Genomic DNA, 21,317 nt, shown 5'->3' on the forward strand with positions numbered 1-21,317 from the left:
TGATGCACTGTCCTTTTGTACCGAGGATATCTCCCAGAGGCCTACTGCCCAGGAGGGAAGGGATAGGTTGGTCGTCATAGTTGGTGATTCAATTATTAGGAATGTAGACAGCTGTGTGGCTGGTGGGCGTGAAGATCGCCTAGTAACATGCCTACCTGGTGCGAAGGTGGTGGACCTCACGCGTCACCTAGATAGGATTTTAGACAGTGCTGGGGAGGAGCCGGCTGTCATGGTACATGTGGGCACCAACGACATAGGAAAATGTGGGTGGGAGGTTCTGGAAGCCAAATTTAGGCTCTTAGGTGGAAAACTTAAATCCAGAACCTCCAGGGTAGCATTCTCTGAAATGCTCCCTGTTCCACGCGCAGGTCACCAGAGGCAGGCAGAGCTCCGGAGTCTCAATGCGTGGATGAGACAATGATGCAAGGAAGAGGGATTCAGTTTTGTTAGGAACTGGGGAACCTTTTGAGGAAGGGGGAGTTTCTTCCGAAGGGATGGGTTCCACCTTAACCAGGGTGGAACCAGGCTGCTGGCGCTAACCTTTAAAAAGGAGATAGAGCAGCTTTTAAACTAGAACAAAGGGGAAAGCCGACAGTCATTCAGCAGTGCATGGTTCTGAGAGAGGTATCTTCAAAGGATACTAATGATGCATTAGAATTAGGGCATCCTGACAGTGAGGTTCCAATAATAAGAAAAGTAGTCCAAGTGCCTGTAACTAAAAACTCACCTGAGCTAAAAAATTCTTACTTATCCCTATCAATTAAAAAGCAGATTGAAAATACAAACAAAAAAAAAACTTTGAAATGTTTGTATGCTAATGCCAGAAGTCTAAGAAGTAAGATGGGAGAATTAGAATGTATAACAGTGAATGATGACATAGACTTAATTGGCATCTCAGAGACATGGTGGAAGGAGGACAACCAATGGGACAATGCTATACCAGGTACAAATTATATCGCAATGACAGAGAGGAGCACCCGGGAGGCGGAGTGTGCTTTATGTCCGGGATGGCATAGAGTCCAACAGGATAAACATCCTGCACGAGAATAAATGCACAATTGAATCTTTATGTAGAAATCCCTTGTGTGTTGGGGAAGACTATAGTGATAGGAGTATACTACCGTCCACCTGGTTAAGATGGTGAGACTGACAGTGAAATGCTAAGAGAAATTAGGGAAGCTAACCAAATTGGTAGTGCGGTAATAATGGGAGACTTCAAATACTCCAATATTGACTGCATAAATGTATCATCGGGACATCCAAGAGAGAGAAAGTTCCTGGATGGAATAAATGATAGCTTTATGGAGCAATTGGTTCAGGAACCGATGAGAGAGGGAGCAATTTTAGATCTAATTCTCAGTGGAGCACAGGACTTGGTGAGAGAGGTAATGGTGGTGGGGCCGCTTGGCCATAGTGATCATAATATGATCAAATTTGATTTAATGACTGGAAGGGGGGACAGTAAGCAAATCCACGGCTCTCGTGCTAAACTTTCAAAAGGGAAACTTTGATAAAATGAGAAAAATTGTTATAAAAAAACTGAAAGGAGCAGCTACAAAAGTAAAAAGTGTGCAAGAGGCATGGTCTTTCTTAAAAAAAAAAAAAACCATCCTAGAAGCACAATCCAGTTGTATTCCACATTAAGAAAGGTGGAAAGAAGGCAAAACGATTATCAGCATGGTTAAAGGGGAGTTGAAAGAAGCTATTTTAGCCAAAATATCTTCATTCAAAAATTGGAAGAAGGATCCAATAGAAGAAAATAAGATAATACATAAACGTTGGCAAGTTAAATGTAAGACATTGATAAGACAGGCTAAGAGAGAATTTGAAAAGAAGTTGGCCGTAGAGGCAAAAACTCACAGTAAAAACCTTTTTAAATATATCTGAAGCAGAAAGCCTGTGAGGGAGTCAGTTGGACCGTTAGATGACAGAGGGGTTAAAGGGGCACTTAGAGAAGATAAGGCCATCGCGGAAAGATTAAATGATTTCTTTTCTTCTGTGTTTATTGAAGAGGATGTTGGGGAGGTACCCGTACTGGAGAAGGTTTTCATGGGTAATGATTCAGATGGACTGAACCAAATCACGGTGAACCTAGAAGATGTGGTAGACCTGATTGACAAACTGAAGAGTAGTAAATCACCTGGACCGGATGGTATGCACCCCAGAGTTCTGAAGGAACTAAAAAATGAAATTTCAGATTTATTAGTTAAAATTTGTAACTTATCATTAAAATCATCCATTGTACCTGAAGACTGGAGGATAGCTAATGTAACCCCCATATTTAAAAAGGGCTCCAGGGGCAATCTGGGAAACTACAGACCGGTTAGCCTGACTTCAGTGCCAGGAAAAATAGTGGAAAGTATTTCTAAACATCAAAATCACAGAACATATAGAAAGACATGGTTTAATGGAACAAAGTCAGCATGGCTTTACCCAAGGCAAGTCTTGCCTCACAAATCTGCTTCACTTTTTTGAAGGAGTTAATAAACATGTGGATAAAGGTGAACCGGTAGATGTAGTGTACTTAGATTTTCAGAAGGCATTTGACAATGTTCCTCATGAGAGGCTTCTAGGAAAACTTAAAAGTCATTGGATAGGTGGCAATGTCCTTTCGGTGATTACAAACTGGCTAAAAGACAGGAAACAGAGAGTAGGATTAAATAGACAATTTTCTCAGTGGAAGGGTGTGGTCAGTGGAGTGCCTCAGGGATCTGTATTGGGACCCTTACTTTCCAATATATTTATAAATGATCTGGAAAGAAATATGACAAGTGAGGTAATCAAATTTTCAGATGATACAAAATTGTTCAGAGTAGTTAAATCACAAGCAGATTGTGATAAATTGCAGGAAGACCTTGTGAGGCCTGAAAATTGGGCATCAAAATGGCAGATGAAATTTAATGTGGACAAGTACAAGGTGGTGCATTTAAGGAAAAATAACCTATGCTATAGTTACACAATGTTAGGTTCCATATTAGGTACTACTACCCAAGAAAGAGATCTAGGCTTCATAGTGGATAACACATTAAAATTGTCGGTTCAGTGTGCTGCGGCAGTCAAAAAAGCAAACAGAATGTTGGGAATTATTAGAAAGGGAATGGTGAATAAAACGGAAAATGTCATAATGCCTCTGTATCGCTCCATGGTGATACCACACCTTGAATACTATGTACAATTCTGGTCACCGCATCTAAAAAAGATATAATTGCAATGGAGAAGGTACAGAGAAGGGCGACCAAAATGATAAAGGGAATAGAACTTCTCCCCTATGAGGAAAGACTAAAGAGGTTAGGACTTTTCAGCTTGGAGAAGAGACGACTGAGGGGGGATATGATAGAGGTGTTTAAAATCATGAGAGGTCTAGAACGGGTAGATGTGAATCAATTTTTTACTCTTTTGGATAATAGAAAGACTAGTGGGCACTCTATGAAGTTAGCATGTGGCACATTTAAAACTAATCGGAGAAAGTTCTTTTTCACTCAACGCACAATTAAACTCTGGAATTTGTTGCCAGAAGATGTGGTTAGTGCAGTTAGTATAGCTGTCTTTAAAAAAGGATTGGATAAGTTCTTGTAGGATAAATCCATTACCTGCTATTAATTAAGTTGACTTAGATAATAACCACCCCTATTACTAGCAACGGTAACATAGAATAGACTTAGTTTTTGGGTACTTGCCAGGTTCTTATGGCCTGGATTGGCCACTGTTGGAAACAGGATGCTGGGCTTCATGGACGCTTGGTCTGGCCCAGTATGGCATGTTCTTATGTTCTTAACAGGAGTTGGATCCAGAAATCAATCCCATCTCGTGTAAGGTAGTCAGGCCATCAATATGGGCTACAGTTAGCTCGTTTTCATCAGAACTATCTCAACAATTGGACAAGCACGGTGGTTCCATGACAAGGCTGCACATTGCCATACAGAGGATATGGGTTTGATTCCCAAGTCAAGTTTTCTGCAACACTAACCAACCAGATTCTCCAGATGAAACACTCACAGTCCCTAGGGAGACCCACCTAATGGCAGACCTAAGAAGTTATTTCTGATTGAACAGGAAACCCAAAGGAATAGGAGGAAATTGCAGGGTCCCTAATAAAAATGTCCAAACCATGTACATGATTCTCATTGCATGAGTCTAATAGCACAAGTGGGTGTGTCCAAGTTTGTAATAGGGCATGTTTATGTAAGAGCTATAAGTTAGCAGGAAAACCCATAAAAACTTTTATTTATTTACTCTCTAATGGGAACAAACATTATCACTTGAATTATGAAATCCATTTCATGTCTTAGTGATGGATTTGAGAAAATAATTTTAGTAAAATCAACATAATGGTCAATGTTTTATGCAAATAAAGTATCTAACATGGACAGAATCAGACTGCAAGCAGGCTACAAAAAACTTTTTTAACTTCACCTAATTTTAGGGATTATTTCTGTGCAGGAAGATATGTTTATTAAAATTATTTATATTTTACCAGGTTTCATAAACAGAGTAATGAATTAGTCCTATAAAACTGCTAAGAAATATACATCATATAAAAATAAATATTTATCATAACTCATATTATATATATTTTCTTGGCATATGTGTAAAAAGCTTCATAGGTCCCACATTTAAATATTAATTTTCACAGAACTTGATACTGATTAACCAGGTGGAAAATAGCAAGTTGCTATTGCTGCTGGAGTTTCCATATTGAACAAGCAAAGAAGTGTTTTGATAGCAATTTATCTTACCCCCTAGTGCGAAGCAGGGGGCAAGCCACCATCACTGTTGCAACTGGTTCCAAATTGATTCTTCTAGAAAGAATGGAAATTTCTTGCCAATGGTAGATTTTCTAGGGAGTATAAAGTATATTGATCAGCCAGGAAGACACTTTTTCATATGGCTGCATACATAGCTTACTTTTATTTTATCATACCTAAAACTGCAGAATTATGCATTTAGGATGCAGAAATACAAGGGGGTTAAGGTACTGAAACCCATGATGCAGTAAAGAGAATTCAGGTTAATTATATCTGATTGCAAGGTAGTTAAAGATTGCAACAAGACAGTGGTCAGAGCCATACATATGCTAAGGTACATAGGAAGAGGTAAAATTAATAGAGAAAAGAAAGCGATTATGCCATTGTATTGTAGGTCATTGGCAAAACCTCATCTGGAGTATTGTGTCCAATTCTGGAAGCCATACGTCCAGGAGGATATAGATATATTAGAGGCAGTTTACAGGAGGTCTATCAAAATGGTATGGGGTTTGCACTAAAAGCCTTATGATAGGGGTGGCCATCTCTGGTCCTCAAGAGCCACAAACAGGACTGGTTTCCAAGATATTTATAAGGAATATGCATGAGGCATATTTGCATACAATGGAGGTAGTGCATGCAAAAAGTATACCTCACGCATATTCATTGTTGATATTCTGAAATCCAGGACTGTATGTGGCCATTGAGGCCAAGTGTTGGCCACCCCTTCCCTATGAGATGAGACTGAAGGACCTAAATATGCATACCCTAGAGGAAAGGAGAGACTGGAGATATGAAAGAGACATATTAGCCCAAGTTTCCTATTGGACATGAGAGGAACAAATATGTTCTTATACAGCATAAAGTGGTGAAGCTTGAAAATCAAGACCCACTTGATGGGAACTGGTAAAATACTAGTTATGTCTTTCCTCAAATAAGACACACTAATGCCAGTTGATTGTTGCCAAAACTGTTGTATTTACTCCAATGATTGAAAGAAGAGTTTTAAGAAGAAAGAAAAAAATCAATGACAATCTATTTACAGTTCATCCAATGATCTATTAACTAGATAACTTCTTATCTCCTAAACAATTGCTACTATTGTTCAACACTCAACAGTGCCTGAATAATCATTGGAAATACCTGTCTAAGTCCTGGATGACTATCAGACTCCAGATAATAATGCAGAAGTCTATTCCTAGTACTGAACAATTACTACTTTATTCCAATACATTCAGATAAACAATAGACTAATACTTGGGCCATCCATAAATACTTCTGGTATCTTCTCCCCCCTTTCAGCACAGCATTACTATTGGAAATCCATGGATATTTTCTCCCAATGAGTAGTATCCTAGTGATTACTTCAGGCAAGGGTCGCCATTGTTCCCACTCTCCTTTTTGCCCAAGACAGGTGTAACAAAGAGCCATTCCTTAGTTACTAGTATGCCCAGGGAAGTATTAGCTAGAATAGGTTAGGGTATGTGGAAGACCCATTCAAATTCCAGTCCCTCCATTTGAGGAGCCTGGGAATGGCTGTCTCTCTAGGAGGCTTTATAACAGTTTACTCCTGAGAGTCTTGTATATTTTTTGAAGCCCTAGGAGGTGGTTAGGTGCTAACCTCCCAGTTGGAGAGAACAGGCTAACTCAGCCTGGGAATCTTGAAGAGGATCAGGAGGGTGGTTGTGCTAGTCTACTTCCTAGCTGGTTTAGATACTCCTCTATATTCTTTTCATGGTAGAAGCCTTACTGGACCCCTGGGCCTTTCTTGGATTCAGAGCATGGGGGAACACCTGCCCTCAGAGATGGTGATCCACTGTGAAGAGTAACTCTGGCGTTATATTCGGTTAAGGGAAAAACACATTAAGTTGAGTCATTCAGGAGGAAGATTTTTTGGTTGCCCTTTCCTACCTGCAGGGGAGCTAGGTAAGAGAATCTGTTTCCAGGAATCCCTTTCATAAGGGATTCAGAGGAGAGTCAGAGCCTGAACTAAATTAAGTAGTGGAAGGATCTGCTAACAGTGAGTAACAGAACTGTAAGAATTTCAGAATACACCCATCAGGAGTCTTCAGCCCCTGAGGAAAAGAATGATTACTCTCTGTGCAAGGACAGGATATTTGGCCATCCAAAAAAGGGGTTTCCTGTCCAGCTTAAAAGGTGGCTCTGCCCACAGGACCTCCATCTCACCTAACCCAGGAGGGTAGTAGGATCCCTTGCCCTTTCAAATATTTCTGCACAGATAGAAGTGAATACTGTAATCAAGAGAAGAAAGACTGTGGTGCTGGAACCATATTTATTGTCAACTAACAAGACAACCAGAAAATGAAACTAGATTTTTTTAGATCCGTTGGTAGATATTATAAATACAAAGAAATGCACCAACACTCATCTGTGTATTTTCAGTTTTTAGACGCTCTTACTCTAATGCCATCAAACTTTTACATTTGGTAGAATGACCATCATAATAGGCATCATCGTATTAGCTCGCGCTTTTAGACTCGGCCTTATACTTAATCATAGGTCACTCAATAGTGAATCCAGTAATAGCACTTTTTTTCAAGTCTTTTTATAATATGCAGCAATTAAAATTAATTTGATAGAGTACTTAACTTTCTTGATATGTATCAATACTCCAAATGACCGATTCTTGATGGTCGATCAGCTACAAACGTCCTGCTGTGTAACACAGACAACTCTGGTCACCCGACACGGGGCCGTGTTTTGGACTGCATGTCCTTTTTCAAGCGTGATTTAACTGCGTCAAAAAACCAGTTTATTAACATCATTCAACTTACATTTTGCCACAACCATCAGCACTTTGTTCAAACAGCGGCAACACCAGGGTACTCACTTGTGTGTTTCGAAAATGGCAGTCCAGCGTTTTCATTCAATACATTGTATTTTTTGTTATTTCCGGGAACCCCCAGAACTGGCTCAAATACTTCTTAACTGATGGCACTATGCTCCTCCCCTTTCTGCCGTTAGATAAGGGAATACCACTCGATCGAGGCATTTAAACCTGCTGGTGAAACTGTTTTCAATTTAAAGATCCAATGCTGTTCTTTAAAATTTAAAACTCTGTTTAAATCTCCCCCTCGCGGATTCTCCTGTATTTTCTTCAAGTCATCAAACAAATGTTGAAATTCTTTGCAATGAGCCACCATCGGGGCCGTGATCTTCTCAGTGGTGATGCAACTTCTATGTTCAATCAGCCTGGTGCGAATCATCCTCTTCATCCTCCCCACATAATAAAGTTTGCAAGGACACTCTATTAAATATAAGTCGTGGGTAGATGAACAATCAGTGTATTGGTAAGCTCTATGCATGCCACCTTGTGTATCTTCCCATCTTTCCCCCGTAATAGCCTGATCACATACAGAACAACGTTGACAAGTCCAATGTCCACAAGGCTGATTAGGGTCAGTAATAACTGGTGTTTTTAAAAATGAATGCACAAGTGCATCGCCAATATTTTTTCCCCCGACTGTATGTAATCAACGGTCATTCGACAAAGATATCCTTGTGTGGTTTCAAAATTGACCAATGACGTACAATCAGAGATTCGATCAAACTGGCTCTATCAGAAAATGGCACTGTACAAACTAATGGGGATCAACTTTCTTCCGATGTTTTTTCAAGTAATAGCCAATACCGTTCTGCATCCGAGACTCATTTTAATGTTCTTTTTATATAATTTAACAGGATAACCTCATTGTAAAAATCTGCTAGTCAGGATTTCCGCTTGAATAAGAAAATCTTTTTTGAGCTGCATAGCCGTCTTAATCGTAAAAATTGACCTATCCGCAAATTCTTCTGGTAAGTGATGTGGATGGAAACTGGTGTAATGTAAAAGTGTGTTTTTCTCACAAGATTTTCTGTACAAACTAGTAGCGATTTTATCTCCATCTTTTTGGATATGAATGTCCAAAAAATTAAGGTGAGACTTATGGTAAGACTTTGTAAATTGCAAATGTCTATCTAGTGTATTTATCCATCTATTGAACTCTTGTAAAGATTCTTTATCCCCATACCACAAAAAGAATGTCAATATATTGTGTCCGTTCTGATGTTTGTTGGAATTCTACAGCATTAAAAAGAAATTGCTCTTCAAACAACGTGACATACAGATTTGCTAAACTCGAGGCCATTTGTCTCTGCTGCTCATTCATTTGCAAAGACACCAAACACATGTTATCAAAACTAGATTATATTATGAATGTTGAACATGCAATCTTTGTCACAATGGACATCCAAGATCTGTACACCAGCATTCCACAGAAAGAGGCATTGGAAGTAATATATCAGACACTGGAGAAACCTACTCGCCCACATCGGATACCTACTGAATTTTTAATGGCTCTGACAGAAAAAGCACTATGTAACAATTTTTTTTTTGTTTTTCAGGATGTTTGGTACAAACAAATTCATGGAACTGTGATGGGGGCCACCATGGCCTCGAGTTTAGCAAATCTGTATGTCACGTCGTTTGAAGAGCAATTTATTTTTAATGCTGTAGAATTCCAACAAACATCAGAACGGACACAATATATTGTATGTGTGTATGTGAGGGAATGAGTGTGAGAGAAAGAACCTGTATGAAGGGATGTGTGTGTGCGCGAGAGATGGAGCCTGTGTGAAGGGCAGAGAGAGGGGTCAAACTCTGGAGTGGAGATAGAGTGGAAGGGGTTGAGCCTACTGGGGAAGGGGAGAGATAGTGGAGGAGTTGGGGGTCCTGAGAGGGCAAAGTGAAAGGAAACTGGCCAGGGGAGCAGGGAGAGAGGGTGGAAGAGACATTCTTACAGTGAACTTCTAGGGCAATTCTGTTCAAAATATTTAAAAAACTCTGCATTTTTAAGTAATAACTTTTTCTGTATTACATTTTAAATTAATTACTTAAATATTTTCATGTACATTGTGTGATTTTAAGCAATATAAAATATGCAGAATTTTCAATTTATTTGGTGCAGAATTCCCCCAGGAATATATATATAAATATATATATATATATATATATATATAAAGAACAGAAATTAAGAGGCCAATATTCAGTAGGCCGTTTAGTGGACAAATTAGCCAGATAACTTATCTTGGATATTCAGTGGGATACACGTCCCACTGAATATACCTTATTAAAATTATCTGGCTAAATTTAACCGGATAACTTTAAAATTAATTGGCCAGCTTTTGAACATGACCAGTTAGGTCTAAATTTAAGTGGATAAAGGTAGCCAGATAAGCAGCTATTTAATCAGAAATCTTCAAAAGATATCCAGTTAACTGGTGATCCTGTATCCAAAATAAAGCACTGTGTACCCTCGGCAATTCTCACCTACCATATCAAATGTAAAAATCTGTGCTAGCCCCGATCTCCACCTCCCAAAGTCCTTCAAGATAAATCAACCCAGCAATGAGCCTCCAAGCATTTGGAAAAAATTACCATGAAATAACTCAGTCATCACCTTCCAACCCCCCCCCCTCCCTCCTGCTCCCCATGACAAAACTCTCCCGCAAGGCCTCCCACACCTTCTTCCTATGTCCCTTATATGGCCCTGAATCACAGTCTGTTGTAATCCCCGGCACTTCCAGCGTAGCTCTTAGAAGCTGCCTTTTTGAAGGTACCAAATGGGTAGGGGGATAGCATCATTGGAGGAGGGAGTGTTAGAGGGTGATTAACTTTGGGCTATTTTTTAGCAATGTTTTCCTGGGGTGGGAGGGGGAGGCCTAAATGCTTATCACAGGGATGAATATATTGAAGGACTTTGGGGGGGGGGGGGGGGGGGGGTGTTTGAAATCTGAGACAGCACAGGTTTTTTACTTTTGACAGATCTGGTGGGAGTCAGGCCAGGGGCCTGCATTGCTTTATTGTTTGTTTTGTTTTGTTTTGTTTTTATGCAGGATCTCCAGTTAACTGTCTATCTTTTGAAGCTAAGTGGCTGCTTATCCAAGCTGTTTAACTTTAGACCTGCAGTGATCATTCATTAGACTATTGTGCACACATGTGATCTAAGAGCCAGTTTAATTTACATAGATTTGACACCCTGAAACTAGACCTGTGTCCCATGAATCCTGAAGTTAATGGAAATATCACTTTAGTAAAAAAAAACCTTACATTTTTATAATAAAAAACCCAGCTTTGTTTGCAATCCATTTAAGATCAATAATAGAAATAGAATGAAGACGATATTTTACAAGTACATGAAAATATAACGTACAATATACATGTTTAATTGTTTGAGAACAAATAACATTCTTATTTATGGTCTACTTCTTAAAACTGCCTTGGAAAGTTGCTACGTTTAGTATCTCAGACAGTCTAAAATGGCATTTACCATCCATGTTTTTAAGCCTTAAAAAAATCAATATTTTTTAAGCCATTATTTCTGTTCAACTAATGAGCTCAAGACAGTCAATAACCAACAAAAGATGGATCATTTTCTCCTATAATAAAATGGGAACATTAATTATGTTAAATATTTTAGTTTATTCCTTAGCTTCCTTAGTAACAGTTCAAATGTAGAGGTGATTAGAAGTTATTCCATTTGAGATGGAAGAATTTGAAAATTGAAGTTGTCTTACATTGAAAAGACTGCCTGCCTTACTGTGCAGTGACTCACATTACCATATAATTACACCATGATGTGTTTGTCAGCTCTGAATCTTCAGATATCTTAAGCTAAAATGGCTACAGAATAAGAAGGAAATGCAGACTTACCAAGAATAGTTTCTCCTTATGTTCCTTGAGTATTAGTCATAAAGGGGTGAATTGTATCCAAAAAGGAGTGAATTGTGAGGTTCTTGAGAAACATAGCTTTATGCCTAATCATTAATAGGTATGTGATTTGTTTAAAATTAATCCCGTTAGTTTAATTTATGGGTCCCCAAAACAAATGCAGGGGTCCCACAAATTATAATGAATCCTGTTTGTCCCATTCGTTTCATTCACCATTCAGTTCTATGAACCACTGAAGTTTTACGGACCATAGAAATCAATAGGGATCAGATATAAGTTAATAATTGTAACTATATAGCAAGTTATCAGCCAGCACTTCCTAGTGAGTTATGTGTGAGGCTGTGAACCGATGTAAAGGAGACCATAGTACAGAAACATAGAAACTAGGGAAGGGCATTCAGGAGAAACAAAATATGAAATTAGACAAAATGTCCTATTTTTCCTCAGTTAGTTTTTTGAAAAACGAACAAAAAACGAAACGGGGAAAAATGAAACGGGCCCAAAAAATGACGCGGGAAAATGAAGCTCAAAAAAACCCATCTCTAGCATTAAAATTTACAATAATACAAACCCCCCCCCCCACCATCCTTATCCCTCCCCAAGACTTACTAATATCCCTGGTGGTCCAGCGGGGTCCCGCGAGCGATTTGTCCCTCCTTGCAGTCAGGCTGTCCGGCCTGCCTCGCATCAAAATGGCGCCAATAGCCTTTGACCTACTAAGTCACAGGGGCTACCGGTGCCATTGGTCAGCCCCTGTCACATGGTAGGAGCATATGACCAATGGTACCGTAGCCCCTGTGACATAGTAGGTCAAAGGCTATCGGCACCATTTTGATGCGAGGCAGGCCCGAAGGCCCAAATGGCACGGAGGGAGAAATCCCTCACGGGACCCCGCTGGACCACCTGGGATGTTAGTAAGTCTTGGGGAGGGATCAGGATGGTGTGTGTGGGGGGGTTGTATTACAGTAAATTTTAATGCAAACCCGAAAAACTAATTTTCCTCATAGTTCGGGGAAAATCAGTTTCGGGGTTCGGGGCCCCCGACCCATGACGAATTAGGCAATTTCGTTGAAATTGCCTAATTCGTGATAAACAAATGCACATCTATAACAGAGAATGGCTAAATAGGTTAGGACTCTTCAGTTTGGAGAAGAGATGGCTGAGGGGAGATATGATAGTTTTAGAATATAATGAATGGAATGGAATGAGTTAATCAGTTGTTTGTTTTCAAAAAGTAAAAAGACTTGGGGACAGATAATGAAGTTACTAGGTAATACATTTAAAACTAATAATAAAAAATATTTTTTTTACTCAACATATAATTAAGTTCTGGAATTTGTTGCCAAAGGATATGGTGAAAGCATTAGTGTAGCTGCGTTTAAAAATAGTTTGGACAAGTTCCTGGAGGGAAAGACCATAAACCATTATTAAGGTGGAGTTGCAGAAATCCACTGCTTATTCTTCGGATAAGTAGCTTGAAATCTATCTACCCCTGGGATCCTGCCAGGTACTTTTGACCTGGATTGCCTACTGTTGAAAACAGGATACTGGGCTTGATGGACACTTGGTCTGACCCAATATGGCAAGTTTTATGTTCTTATATTTCAAAATTGCAAGTACAGTTCATAAAATTTTGTAACAAATTTATGCATGGTAAAATAAATAGATTCTGTGATTTGTTCCATGAGAGCCCATATCAATCATCGTAAATGTTTAAAGTGACTCTACATCAATTTTCGCATTGCTGAGGGCACAAATACCCACACCTGCTTTTTTCTGCAGGTACATTTTACATGGAAAATAGCAAACCTTGTAGTAAGCTCCTTCACGATGTTAAAAATAATAAATTACTCTTTACCTATCAAAGTTTATGAAAAAGAGAGTATTATAATCATAAAATTTCCCTACTCCATCCATATAGGAATACTTTCAAGTTCACATATTTTGCAGCTGGAAAAGCAATTAAATCATATGTCCACCTGCTCCCTGTCTTCCTAGATGAGCAGTCTAGGCACAGGAGGATGAATGGGGAGCAGGGACTCTTCAGACGTCTGTCTGCCTCCCCGTGAATCTCTGCAGAATGTTTCCCACCGTGCCAATGATGCTTCTGTCTTTTTTTTACACTGCTTCTAGTTACAGTATAGTACATCTTTGTGATCCATATACTATGATCTGCACGTTCCAGCTTGCACATAACATCCTGCTCTAACAGGTCACCAGCAGGGCAGTGTTTGTTACTTTATCTTAAGCAAAATGTCTTCTTTCCTTCTGCGTTTCCTCTGCAGAGATATGTCAAACACACTTTCGTACAGCTCATGCATCCAAATAATAGCTAGAGGGACCAACAATTCTCAAAAGCCAGTTACCCACGTAAACAGCTATTTACCCAAATAAAGAACCACTGGAAAACTGTCCACTTTTTATGTAGGTACAATTGTACGTAGGATCAATGAGTATTTTCCCTGCTGGAAAAAGTAGGTGGGAACAGAGGCAAGATTAGGATGCTCATTTTATTTTTCAGGAAAAATGTATCTCCACAAAAAGGAACTGCATATCTCTGTAGGTGCTTTTTCCCCTCTGTCAGATGTGAAAGGGAAAGGATGAGCACTACAAATTTTCTTCCATGGGTGGAAGGAAGGTGGGGGGATGGATTGCCCTTGGCCACTACAATATTTCTCTCTTGGGGGGGGTGCAGAATCAGAGTTTATGGCACCATCAGCCCCTACACATAGGGGAGGTCAAGGAGGGAGACTGCTGATTTAGGCTTGTGCTATCTGCCTTATGTTCTCCTCCAATCTAACCCCATCCTCAGCCCACCTAGAATTTTAGTGGATAACGTAGCCATCTAGTGAAATTTAGGGAGCTAATTTTAAATGGAATAGTTCAGTTGTGCAAGGCTTTGATCAAGGTGACTAGAATATTGACCATGTTTTTTTCTTACAGAGGGCTACATTTTTCTGTTAAGCCCACCCTGTGGACGAATAATTCTTTTCCCTCTGTTGAAAATACCCCACCAGACACCCAAGCTCACAGTTGTCAAACAATCTTTTTACTTCTCAGAATTTGATACCATAAGAAGCAGTCAAAGTCCAATTATAAAAATGCATTCCAAATAATGCAACAAATGCTACAGACAGCAGAGATGTATAGACCCCAAAATTGGATATATAGGTTCATTTTTTTTTTCATTTTAAAGGGTTTGGTTTGTTTAATGTTCATTACAATTCAGTTTGTTTGCCAAATCAAATAAATATTTAATTTAAAAAAAAAAAAAAAAGACAGAATGAGACCTCGCTGGTACCTTCTGAACCACCCTCCCAAAAAAGCTGTTGGGGCTGGGATCTTCCCTGGCCCCCATGTACCCTGTAGAAAGAAATGGGCAGGAGTCGTGCCCCCTTTGCTCCTGCTCCACCAGTGTCCTTTGGAAAATGGTCCCAACTTGCTGTTTAGACTGGTGTCATAGTGACATCAAAATGGTGCCAGTCTCAAGGCTGCTCCATGCCATTTTGTTGTATGACAAAGTGTACAAATGGACTGAAATGATTTTTTTTCTTTCTTTCTTGTATATTTAGTATACTTGTATGCTTCTCCTAACTCCTGCATGAAATTATTTAACATCAAAATGTTATTATGTTTTTCTGCCATAAGAAACATGCAAGCATGACAGCAGGTAAAGATCATAAGGACTATTTAGTCTGCCTATCCAGACTGCTCAGCTCTACTATCCCTACCACTCACTAGGTGATCCCCTGTGCTTGTCCCATGTTGTTTTCTTGAACTCAAATACTGTCCCTTGCTTCCATTAAATTCACTGAGAGGCATTTCCATGCATCCCCCACCCTTTCTGTAAAGAAATCTTTCCCTAATGGTACCATAAATAATGCATTTCAATTTTTCCCTTGAATTGTTCTGTTCTTTCATTGATTCCTATGGATTAATGATCAGAAGTGCTTTGACCATATCTTAAGAATGTGGTGATCAAAGCCTAGAAGAGTAGCCTAGAGAAGAAGGCTGAGCACCAAGAAGGCCTTGATATCTTGGGGACATTCCATGTTCAAGTCACTTTAGCCTTCATTGTCTCAGATGTAAAGGGGTCATTTACTAAGCTGTCTTACTTAGGCTTTTATTGTGTGGTAAATGCCTTGATGCTGTAATGTGTGGTATTTTAAAACCCACACTATTTCAGCTCTGATATTGCTGGAATGATAATAAACAGTTAAGCATGCAAAGTAGCTCATTACTAGGCAACTTCATGTTAATAGACAGAGATGGCTTACCTGAAACATTGTAAACTGGAGTTATTTTCATGAAAGTTAGCTACAACTCAGGAGTTGCTCTTGGAGCAGTGAATTAAAGGTCCCAAAATCCCCTCCCCAAATTGTGAATAAACCTTCGGGGGTCATTAGAGACACCCCCCCCCCCCCCATCCAACCCCCCTCACCACCCCTAGATGCATCCCCCATTGCAAGAATAAAAAACAATGATGAGTGGCACAGGCCCCTCCCTTCCCAATCCCATTCTTCCCACCTTCTGGATACCCCCCACCCTAGCCCTTACCTGGACTCTCCCCGGTTATACCTGTCAAACCCTAGTGGCCTAATGGGGCCCAGAATGCCTCCAGGACATAAGCCATTCCTGAAAAAAATGACATTAGCTGACCAACATGTGATAGGGTAGAAAAGAGGTCAGCTAATACTATTTTTTCAGGGACAGTGCAGGGCAAAGTGGAACATTTTCCAGCCCCACTAGGTCATCAGGATTTGACAGGTATGACCTGAGTGGAGTCAGGGGTAGGAGTAGGGCTAGGCAGAGGGAGGGGGATCCAGAGACCAGTGGGAATTTGGATAAGTGAGCAGGATTAGATATGGAGGAGAGGGGCCTGTGCTGTGCACCATTATGTTTTATTGTTGTAGTTCTTGCATTGGGGGCGCTTCTGGGAGGCAGCGGTGGGATGAGCAAGACCGCCCAGGGGGTCTTGAGGAAGGACTTTGGGCAGCTTGGGACCTTTAATAAAATGGTGGTCCCTGGCTGTGAAGCCGCCATCAAAAAAATTTTGGGGGCTACTAATCTGTGGTATTTTTCTCTGTAGTGTTTTACTCCTTCCGTGTTTTTCCCCTCTGTGGAAAATAATGCAGCTTAGTAAATAATCCCTTAAAATAGTTCCCCTCCCCAAAGGGATTACAATCTCTCTATCTGATTTTAATTCACTTTCAGCTTGTGTTTGGAAAGATGAGTAATTAAATCTTACATCCAAAATTGTATGGGCAATTTTGGCTTCTTGCCATGAGAGATAAGCATCCTCAGTGAGATTCATCCATTTTATTCCAGATGTTAATAAACATTAAGAGAAGAGAGCAGCCTTGAATTTTACGAAAGATATAATGGAGGTCTATGTATATTGTAATGTAGTTGATACCATATTAATCTAGTCCGATTGAGGGCTAGTCTAAAAAGGCATGTTTAGGGAATTTGTATGACTTTTCCCAAAATGTGTATATTTTTAATAGGATGCAGATTCATATTCAGGTTTATTTTATCCCTGCTTCCCTTGGGTGGGCTAGCCAGGCAATGCAAGCCTTTCTAGACAGCCCTAAGTGCTGGAGTCATGCCTCTTCTGAAATGTGCTTCTCAATGCTTCTGGTCTGCCAACGGCTGCTTCCATTAGAAGTCCGCTAGCTTTCCTCCCTCCCCAGGCATTCACATGCTAAATGTGCAGTGTGTCTGACCAAGATCTCCAATGCTGCAATGCAAACAGCTGTGATCTGGACCACATGGTCAGCGCTACATATTATTTACCATATTTAGAAAAATTAGTAGTTCACATGCATTTTCAAAGTATTGAATTTCAGTAAATCAAGATCCTAATTACCTGCATGGTGTTAGAGAATTATTCTGTCATAAACATATAATAACAAAAATATGTATCATAGTTTGAAAGTTATCTATTTATTAGCCTTTCTATAGTTCTTTTAAAATGTGGTGAGAGTATATTGTCAAGATATTCATAGGATTCTTCATATTTGGGGTGCTAACATCATATATTATATGTTATATATGTTTTAGCCAGAAAATGAGGACATCACTGTTAATTTTTAAATCAAGTATGACATATTTCCAGTAAAGTGAGCACATATAATTCCAAATGAATAAAGGGAAACACATTTGTATCCTTTTATGGAAATCCAGGTTCTCTAACATAACTATCGGGCAGATCTATTCCATGTATGTATTGACAATCTATTTTTTATATTTCCACTGATAGAAATGTGTGAAATATTAGAATACAATATTGAGTTTTTATTAACTTTTCTCAGATTCAGTACCTTTTTTTGTTCTGTAGCCTTCTCCTCCCCACCTTCACTAATCTTCATGTATATTTACCCAACTCCTGTACTACTCTTCATGCAACTGACAAAATGGTCTCTGGTCCTCAAAAGATCGTACCTCAATAAATTAGTTTATAAGGTGCCATCACCATTTTTGCTACACCAAACTAACACGACTATACCTCTGAAGATTTTCAGATTTCTTAGGTATATATTTAGAACACCCCCAGCAAATCTGTGAGGACTAACTAGACTAAATAAGGATTTACAATAAATATGTTGGTTCACTGGGAATCTGCAGCAAATCTCTAATTGCAAACTCTGCAAGTTGGGCAAATCTGCCCATACTCTGAAAAATATTCATCAATTATAAAGGTTCAATATAATGTTTAGTTTATAAAAAAGATATTGGCAAACTAATTTGACCAAATCCTGAAAAAATTTGCAGGTTTTTCCAACACAGTTTGAGAACTTTAAAAAAAATGGTTTACGCATACTTACTACTTTTGTCCCAGATTGCTAATATGTCTAAAAATATTTGAATATATACTTGTTAATTGTAATTCTAAAAAAAAGAAAAAAATCTGGATCACTCCTAAACAAATTGTTTCCAGCTTTCCAAAGTAAAAAACTGTTGTTCCCCCAGCTGCTTTCTACTCAGGTCATATGCTATCACCAGCAACAAGTCTGGCCCACTCCACGCTGATTAGGAACACCTACAGGCCTTCAAGGAGAACAAATCACTTCAGTGACAGTAGGGAGTAAGGATAGAATCAAGGCCTGCTCCACACAATAAGGCCTGTCCCACAGACAGAGCTCTGCCTGGCAGGGCATTGCAGAAAGGGTGCGTCAAAATGGCCTACCTCATTGTGCACCCCTTCATTGAGACTGTGTGCACTTGGTGTGATTCAAGGTGCATTTTAGTTTGTGTTTATTAGTTATTTTTTGGGTTTATGCTTTTTAGTAATTTATTATTTAAAATGTATTATTTAAGAGAGACTAAAGAGAAGGGAGGAGAGGTATATATTTCCAGATACTTACGGATCGGGGTAGACACGGCTTCCATAATACTTCTGTAGTTACAAATTCCAGAAATCTCTTCCCACTGCTTTTTATTTTTTATTTTTTTTAGTACTGGAAGAACCTAGACCTGATACTTTAATGAGCGTTGAATCTACTGAGAAAGCTGCTTGTAGCTTTTCCACATCAGAAGCTTTACCCATTAATGTTATTTTTGGCAGACAGAAGCCTATTTACTCGGCAAGAGGGGGCTGTAATGCTAACCACCTTATTATTCCATATAGAGAATGTCTTTCTTTTTCAAAGAATACTGTGTCTGAGCTTTGAGTTGTTTTGTTTAATACTCTTTCAGTCCATAGTGAGATTTCTGCAGCCTATGATATGTTAGAAAATCAATCAATTGACATCTTTTTGTATTACTGAATAATGGCTGGCCTGTCTACCTTCAGCTACCAAACCTGACTGTACAAAGATGGGGCAGGGCTAGCAATACCTTTTAAGAAATGTCTCTCCACCGTTAGGTGCATTACATAATCACTGAAAGAGACAGAGTTTATTTTGCACAAGTTTAGCAGGTCTAAGAAGATAGCTTTTTGCAGTTTATTGCCCACCTGATACTTTGGGCTTCTTGCTTTTAAAATGTGCTAACTCATAGCTTTTTTGTCCACTGCACTTTCCCAGAGCTTTTAAGCTTGGTGATTTTAATGTTCACATAGCCCTTCCTGATGTTGGAAAGCTCAAAACATAACTCCCTGCTTTTTCTCTTTTTTAGATTTTGTACCGACCATTGCTGAGACCACACATAGGGTAGGCCATACTTTGGACCTAGTTTTTTTTAGCTCTTAAAATAATAAAATTTGTATGACTACTTTTAACTGAGAGATTAACCCTGTTGGTTGGTTGGATCATTACGTTAGTTAATTTTACCCTTAAAGGGCTACCTTTTCTTGCTAACTGTTCATAAAATTGTCTTTTTTTTTTTAAAGGTTAGGAAGAAAATTGATCTAGCAGCCTTTCAAAGGAGAACAGAATGTGCCATTTTTGAAGGTAGTGAATATTTAAACAAAAAGATAAAATGCTGGAATTTACTTCTCTCTCAGACTTATGATTCACTGGCATCTTAAAGAATGTGCAAGGTTAGTCATGTTAAATCCTCTCCTTGGTTCACCCATGAGTTAACAGAGATAGTATATAAAAGCCTGCACGTGGAAATGCTGTGGCAAGTGTCAAAATTAGAATTAGACAAGACATCTAATTTAGGGGGTCATTTACTAAGCTGCATTTTATCCTCGTCCAGGAAAAATTGAAGTACGGAGTATCGCGGCTTTTGAAACCCTGTATTTTCTCCTGTGGGAAAATACTATGGCGAAAAAATATTTTGGGTGAGTAGCCCCCCAAAATGCTACGCAATGACAACTCTGCAACCTGGGGCTGACATTTACTTAAATGGGCCTTGCAGTCCAAATACCACCCCATCCAACACACGCCCAGTATAGCTAAAACCCCTGGAGGGCTCTCAAGATCTCCTGTCCCCATAGCTCATGAGAGAACCAAGGTATGTAATAAAAATTGTGAAAACAATGAAGGCCCATTCCCTTCCCAAATTCTTTCCCCAGAGCTTGCCCCCCTACCCAAACCCACACTTCAGACCCACTGGTGCAATATGCCTGGTAGCCCAGTTGGGGCCCAAAGCACCCCCCTGGCTCTGGTCTCGGTGCTACCATTTTTCCAAAATAACACCAGCCAGCTGAGGTTCTCCCATTGGCCCTATCATATAATAAGGACCTGGGTTTGAGCTTAGCCATTGTCATTTTGATAAATGGTGGTGCTGGACCTTGAGCCATAGGAGGCACTCCCAGCCTCTAGTGGGCCACAAGGTATGTTTCCATAAGGACTGGGATGGGGGAATTGGGGTGGGCTAAGGTGGGGTGGGAAGCAAGCTCTGGGGGCAGTTTGTCACAAAAGGGACGTGTTTAGTGTTTAGTTGGGGCAGGGCCTTCATTGACTTTACAATATTTATTGCATACTTCAGCCACCTCATGAGGCAAGGGGGCAGGGCTCAAGAGACATCCATGTGTTTTGACTATACTGGAGAGAAGGTTTTTCAGGCCGATTGGCTCCTTTAAGGCATGACCCCGGGGGCATTGGAATAAGTTTTAGGATTCTTATGCTCCAGGGGAAAGGCAGCTCCAACTCCTGAGCGATAACTAACTTTCCAGAAAATAATGCCCCCCTTCCACTTACCAAGATGAGACTGGTCCCCTAAAATAAATTGTAAAAATGAGGGCTATTGTGCAGCAATGGCCCCCTCCCTTCCCCTTAGTTGTTAATAAAAGGCCTCGGTGTCAAGATTTTCCCCTCCGAACCATCCAAATAAAATAAAATCCTTGGTGTCTAGGATACCCCCAAGCCATCAAAACAATTACCTTGGTGGTCTACAGGAACAGGCAGACCCCCAATCCTCAAACTCCTAACCTCCCTTTACCTCTAAAATGAATC

At 39.6% G+C, this 21,317-nt stretch overlaps 1 protein-coding gene across 3 annotated transcripts in view; it reads left to right on the plus strand.

Moving 5' to 3' along the window:
• Positions 1 to 21,317, plus strand: part of CDH12 (cadherin 12) — a 2,479,035-nt gene that overhangs the window by 1,440,155 nt on the left and 1,017,563 nt on the right. For all 3 annotated transcript variants that reach the window (XM_029590315.1, XM_029590316.1, XM_029590317.1), the window contains 2 exons: positions 19,591 to 19,625; positions 19,805 to 19,954. The gene's annotated coding sequence lies outside the window, so the exon portion shown is untranslated. The remainder of the gene's footprint in view (positions 1 to 19,590; positions 19,626 to 19,804; positions 19,955 to 21,317) is intronic.

This window comes from Rhinatrema bivittatum, chromosome 2 (genome assembly GCF_901001135.1).
Source record: "Rhinatrema bivittatum chromosome 2, aRhiBiv1.1, whole genome shotgun sequence".
In the NCBI taxonomy this organism is placed as follows: domain Eukaryota; kingdom Metazoa; phylum Chordata; class Amphibia; order Gymnophiona; family Rhinatrematidae; genus Rhinatrema; species Rhinatrema bivittatum.